This window comes from Harpia harpyja, chromosome 4 (genome assembly GCF_026419915.1).
Source record: "Harpia harpyja isolate bHarHar1 chromosome 4, bHarHar1 primary haplotype, whole genome shotgun sequence".
Classification (NCBI taxonomy): Eukaryota; Metazoa; Chordata; class Aves; order Accipitriformes; family Accipitridae; genus Harpia; species Harpia harpyja.
In genome coordinates, this window is record NC_068943.1 from 9,579,523 (window position 1) to 9,586,660 (window position 7,138).

A 7,138-nucleotide genomic window follows, 5' to 3' on the forward strand; every position below is an offset into this window, starting at 1 on the left:
CATCCCAGCCGAACCCAGGACAGGACCAAATGGAACGTCCCTGAAACCCAGACGCACAATGCCTACAAGTGAGTACAAAAGCATCCATTTTTGACAGGTGCTGTTGTGAAACAGAGGTAGAACTGTTATCTGTAGCATGAAAAAAAATCTTGAAATATATAAGCTGACTTTTCTTTGGAAAATAGAAGACAACATAAACCATTGTTTTCTGCAAACGATGAAAGTATAGACCTATGAACTCCAAATTAAGTGTGGAAAGGAGATTTTACATGCATTGCAACCTCTGATTTGAAAGTCAGTTTGAGCAACTGCATTGGCAGATGAACTTTTCCTGTGAGAAATTGCAATAATTAGGCTACAAAAATAACTTCTGAAGAGGCAGTACTTATAAATATAGTATTCCACAGGCTGAGAGTTACAGGAATTATGACTTCGGGTCTATGCATGCACAAAGTAGGAACTATTAAATAATCATTGTCTGAGATTGGTTGTTGCTAGTTTCTTGAAGAAAACCTCGACTAATAACATTCAGAATGTGAAGAAATAAAAGGAAAAAAACCCATGAAGCGTGATTCACATTTGCATTCAACTTACTTAATATCAGATTCTAAGTAAATATGTAAATATGGTGAGCAACAAAAAATGTAAAGTATATTTGGGTGTTTAAATATGCATTATCTATTATTTTACATGAAATACACTTAAAAGATACAAATATACATAAAATGAGGAGTATGTTAACAAAAAGAAGTTTGATACTGCTTTTCACACAAATATAGCATTGTTTAGAATTTTTTTAAAATACATTCTTGTCAGTCTTTAAGACAGGCTGGTACTTAAAAACTTGCCATTGTTACTCTGTAGTGGAATAGAATTTCAACAGAATTTCTTCCAGTGGAATTTCAACAACAATTTGTTGACTGCAGCTCATTTATGCACACTCTTGGATTTCAACTGTGCATATTGAAACACTTGCACTGCTTTTCTGGTAAGTTTTTTTTGTTTTGTTTTGGTTTGTTTTTTTCCCAAATGACGTTAAGACCATCTGTCAAATTGAGAAGTGAATGATACATTAGTTGAGAATGATATCTTTGATAATATACGTATATACCATCTATGCAATAAAAATATAAAAAAAATAGACTGCATTTAAAAATAACAACTATCTATTATTTAGAAGGTTCTATGGCTTAATTTTATTATCTGGGGGTTTTTTTGTTTGTTTATTTTTGTTGTTGAGTTGGGTTTTTTTATCTGTGTCTTGGAACATAGAATCATAGAATCATTTAGGTTGGAAAAGACGTTCAAGATCATCGAGTTCAACCATCAACCATGCCTACTAAACTATGTTGTGAAGTACCTTGTCTACGCGCTTTTTGAATATCTCCAGGGATGGTGACTTAACCAGTTCCCTGGGCAGCCTTTTCCAATACCCGACAACCCTTTCAGTAAAGAAATTTTTCCTAATATCCAATCTAAACCTCCCCTGCAACAACTTGAGGCCATTTCCTCTCATCCTAGCTCCAGCCACCTGACAGAAGAGACTAGCACCCACATAAATTATCTGAAGAAGCAATAACTTTAATGTTATGTCCCTTCTATATTTCACTAGCTAAATATTAATTATTAATGCTTCAGAGATGCTCTACAATGAGAAAGATCTTTAGTTAATGGAGATCAAAGTAACTATGTCAGCTGGAGTAAAGCACATCAAAATGAACATTTTGAGGTCTAACTCATTATCTATAAACTATAATTAGGTTTCCAGATAAATAAATAATTAAATCATAGCATTTGATTTTAATATTAGATATCTGTGCTTCATTTATATATCTACTAATAACTGAGCTTCTATAAAGCAAACTTGTAAAATTCCCTAAAACCCAGAACATTTAGACCATTGCATCACTACTGTCATACAATAGCTGCAAGAAAGGAATTACATGACACAGATATGTAAAGGACTGAGACAATTTGTAGCTAAAAGCAAATGGTAAATAATACTATTAATGCATCTGTGTTCTTTATTCGGCTATATGATGTGAACTAGTGATTTCCAGGGAGGAAAGGATTTTTTTTTAAGAGACAAAAGTTCAATTAACACATCCATACTCTTATACTAGTGCATGCTGGCTCCATCTGACTGTGTTCTCAGGGTTCTTAAAAATGAAGAAAAAAGTTACAAGGAAGGTATGGAATAAGAAGGTGGCAGGCATGTGCTTTTGGACCAGAATGCTTGGAAACATACCCAGGTTTAGTAATATCTATACAAAATCATACCTTAAGGAGATATATTACATGAAAAAAATGTACAATATGCTTTTTCTGAATGATCAAATATCAATCATGAACAACAATTAGATTCCAAGATAAAAAAAAAATAATTATGTCTCAACAATCTTCTTACTTGACTTTGATTTGAACTTTAGAACTATACATTAAAAATGACATCTATAGTAGAACCAGATATTTTATGGCATTGGCTAAGTGTTTCAAAAAACACTTGGTGATTTGTGTTCACAGATACATATCAAACACAGTCAATTTTCTGCTAAGATTAGATTGGAGCTAGAGCTATAAAGACATGCACAGACAACAAAAATGTATTGGTACTGTATAACCCACTCCTCAGTATTTTATATTAATGAAACATTTAAATTCTGACTTGTTCTTGCAAAATTTCAGAAGTTTCAGAACTGGGATTCTTTACTCCTGTATATATATTTTACAAATCCACAGATTAGCTATTGCTGTAAAAAGGAATGGAATTTTATGAGGACTGAAATACTTACACTTATAGAAGAATCTCATGGCACTGTGGTTCATGGTGCAATCTGATGATCCCTTAGGCCATATGCTTTCTTCTTAGTATCATCATTCCAAGATTTATTGACTTGGTCATTCTAGAAGTAAGAAAACAGATTAGTGTTCTGAACAGCAGTTTGATTTGGACTGAAACAATATTATAAAAAAATTCTATGAACCCCAAACCCTGCTTTCTCTATTTTCCTCAGCTCTGATTAACTGCTTAGTAATATAAGACCAATTTTTAAAACCAAGTAGACAACGTTATAAAAAGAATTTCAAGATTAGCTACTTTTTCTTTGCCCTCTTGCCACAGAATGCAGGATGCATCAGGCTTAACTTTCAGCCTTTCCTTAGATCCCCATATTTATGGGAATCAGGAACAGGTTCAGAAATCTGTTCCAAGGACTGGGATGGGGACAATTCTGAGTGGCAGGAAAGTAGCGATGAGCAGAGTTTGGTTTCTTGTGTTAGGAGGTGGTACTTAGATCCGAATGTAGAGAAACTGTGGAACTGGGATGAAAATGGGATACAAACAGGGCCTGAGAGGAAAAAGAACTAAGTCTTTTTACAAAATAGTATCTCTGTGGGATGCACTTTGAAAGTGTCTATCGCCTTCTGAGCCAGAAATTAGTACAGGGTTCAGTGTTCATAAACCTGTCCTCAAGCATCCTGTTAGCATTGAAGTGCATACTTACTAAATGTGACTAATAACTTTGACTTGGAGCTGTGGGAATGCACTCAAACAGGGGTTGGGGTGTGTGTAAGTGAGGGAGGGTGGGGGGCAGCTGGCTTTGGACAAAACCAGAGAATCTGATCTCGAAATACAGTGTAACTTTTTATGCATCCAAATGCATCCAAAGTTACCCAAAACACCTGTAATGACAATACCTATGGAGATGTTTTGGCTACTGTAATCTAAATATCTATTAAGTGAAAATATGCCATATCAATCACATTTAAGGAGTATGGCAATAAGATGAAATAAAAAGGGAATAAACCATTTTCATTACAGAAAGGAAAAAAATCTCTATTAATAGTTAAGTGAATGGATAAGTTCTGTTGGGTTTAGCGACTACAGAAGTGGGGATATCTATTACAAGTGAAAAATGTAGATTATAGCCTGGAGGAATCCAACATGTCAAGCAAGTCTAATGTCCACTTCACCATTCAGTAGGCATTCAGCTGACTGCAAAGCATCATTTCTCAACTTGAAGTTCATGAAGAAAAACTGCATATTCCTCACAGAACAGATATTTAGGATACTAAACATGTGGACAGTTAAGATAGCTTGGATGCACAGACCCACATCAAAACACATAATATAGAAATAAGTGGAGAAAAAATAGCACTCAAAGCATCAAATGAGAAATTGATGATGTTCGTGGTTAATTAGTTGAATGATACTGATAAATAAGGGATTTTTGTCACCAAAAATCCTCCTGTTCATTTATAGATGTACAGGTTAGCTAGAGGCATAAACTCAACATCCAGCACTTGATGCTGGTATTTACACCTACACTGTAGGTGTTTATTCCATGGAAATGAACAGAAGTGATAGTTCTGCAGATGTTGACATGAATATTACTGCCGAATGAATATATCTTCTTGAAATTGCTAGCTGTTACACAGTGTGAGTTTAGATGTACTTTTTTCCAAAGCAAATTAAGAAAAGGCACTTGTGATAAAAATGTATTCACTTATCCCTGAATAGAGTAACATAGTAATTCAAGCTGTATCAATCTTATTTTCCTGCTTGTGAGGCCTCTCTTTATATGCCACTTACAGTGTTCCGTGTGTTGTTTTAAAATGTTTTCCAGCATGACTACATTTACCAAAACAACCTAGTATCTAGTGGTGTAAATTCAAATTCCCTCCCTTCTGTGATCCATCCTTAAGATTCTTAAATGCCAAGCAACATTTTTTTCAGCTAAGGAGTGTAAAAAGTGCTCTAAGAATGCTGGTACTCCTTATGAATTGTGCTGAAAGTCCAGTAAGTTAAGCATTTTACATGATTCTAGCTTCTGTTAGTGAAATATTTTTTGTACTGCTGCATGACACTGCACTGTAACATGCATTTATCTGACTTTTTCCTGTTTCTGAGCCTCACAGAATGAAGTCCAGCTGATCCTTAGGAAAAGAAAGGAAAAAAAAAAACCCCACAACCCACAACTCTAAAATACAGAGTTCTAAAATATCATATTTACTGGCAGTACTATATCAAGTGAAGGGAAAAATGTGAAGAAATAAGGGCTTTATCTCAAGAGCCATATTTGCATATAGGTCACCATAAACTAGCTTTCTATTATCTATCTAACTCCCATTTTTACCATGCCCTCCTGAAATCCTTCTGCTGCCTAGTATGGAATCAGAAATACCATGCCCTATGGTGATTTATTTCCTTTAGTGTTAAAGAATGAAACAGTAGACATGACATTAACAAAAGCTGTAACTTTCTGCTATCGTATCATTTTGCTATCATATATCATTGCTTCCTAATCCTGCAAAACCCCATAATGCCATTTTCCAGTCTCATACTGTAAAAATGCTATCTAGTTAATACATATGAAGGATGGTATCAGTCAATCTGATTTGTATGTCCCTTACACATTTGGGTCATCATCCAAATAAAATGTTTAGGATTTTTTTTCCATTTAGGTGAAAGCTGTGGTGTGGACTGAACAGAAACCAATTTGAATAATCAGTGAGAACTCCAGAAGGCACCATAGGGCATATGGGCTTGTAAGGGCTGTTGTAGTGTTAAATGTTTTTATACTCAGTAGAGGTAAACAGTATTTTCAAGGTCTCCAGAAGAACATGTTGTTTGTTCTTTTAGGAGTATTTCAGAGTCATAAAGCTCTGTTCACTGACTGTGAAAGGCGTTTAGGAATTTAGAAGATTTTCTCACTTGATACCTGTAATTCAGATCCCACAAAGTAAGAAGTCTGCATCTCTTCCCAGGTGACTCAGTGCGACCAGTCCTGCACTGTGAAGGACTTTAAGAACTTTGCCACAGAGAAATAGAATAAAATCGGTAATTTCCAAAAAAAATGCTACTGCGAGCAACAGAACTAACTTCTACCTAGAAGATCTGTTATTGTCTGTCAGATATGGTCATTCTGATGTTGCCATTACATTATTAATTAAACTCTTGTCAATTTTGAAAATAAATATTATGGTTAGCTATATTTAAAGAGAAGGTAAGAGTTCAGACGCTTTCCCCTTAAAATTTTGCTTTAGTTCAAAGCACAGACAATTGTGGTGTCCTATGCATACTTTACTTATATGCTAAACCATGCTTTTTCAATATTATAAATTTTCTGTATTACTTCTACCAAAACTCTGTGTATACTTAGGATGAATGGCAGATCTAGGAACACTTGCTGGTGTTTTAAAAGCTAGGGATGCAGCACTAAGACGTACAGCTTTCATTTATCTTCAAGACCATATGCTTGATGTTGTATTGAGAGTTATTGACAGTTTGTTTTTTGGTAACACACAAAAAATTACCACAAAGAAGGTAATGTAATTGTTTTGTTCTAGTACATTAAACTTTGTACGAAGTTACCATGATGGAACAGTAAATGGAATCAAGATAATTTGACTTCCTTTTTATCTGGTGTAAAGGATGATGCCTCCTAGATTTTAAGTGTCATTGTTTTTCATCAGCCACTTTCTGTGAGTTGTTGGATCCCTGGTATTCCCTGTAGTGAGATTCTGGTGTTCTAGATCTGGGCATATAACCCAATATGTTCACCAATCCCCTCACTGTATAGGAATGAAGGAGAAAGATATCCTACACTTCTTGAATGTTCCTCCCCAGCATGTAGAGAAAAATATCTGTGTTGAAAATATTGAGAAATGTATTTTACTTTGACTAGCAGGTGTGTAAGGGTTAAAATAAGAAGATTAAATACTTCAGAATTTTCAAAATTTATTCTATTCACACACTTTATTCAATATATACATGTGCTGATGGAAATTTCTCTAAAGCAGAGCCTTAATATATTATTCAAAATTTTAGTAGTCAAAGAGGGAAACAAAAAGTTCTGCTTCCAGAATCTTATGGTTATAATTCTGGTATCAGAATGTTTTGAAAAACACTAATTTTTAAGTTTTCCTTGTAGGTAAGCAGAAAATATTATTCAATGCTAATAATAAAAAGAAAATATTCCCCATTAACTGACCTGCTATTTTATTATGTGTATGCATGCTCTTCCTATTAATATTATTTTATTATGTATTTACTTTTAGTATTTTTATAATTTATAATTATTCATATTATTATTTAATATTTTATTAGAGCTCTTGTGTTCTAAGAAAAATGTCCTTA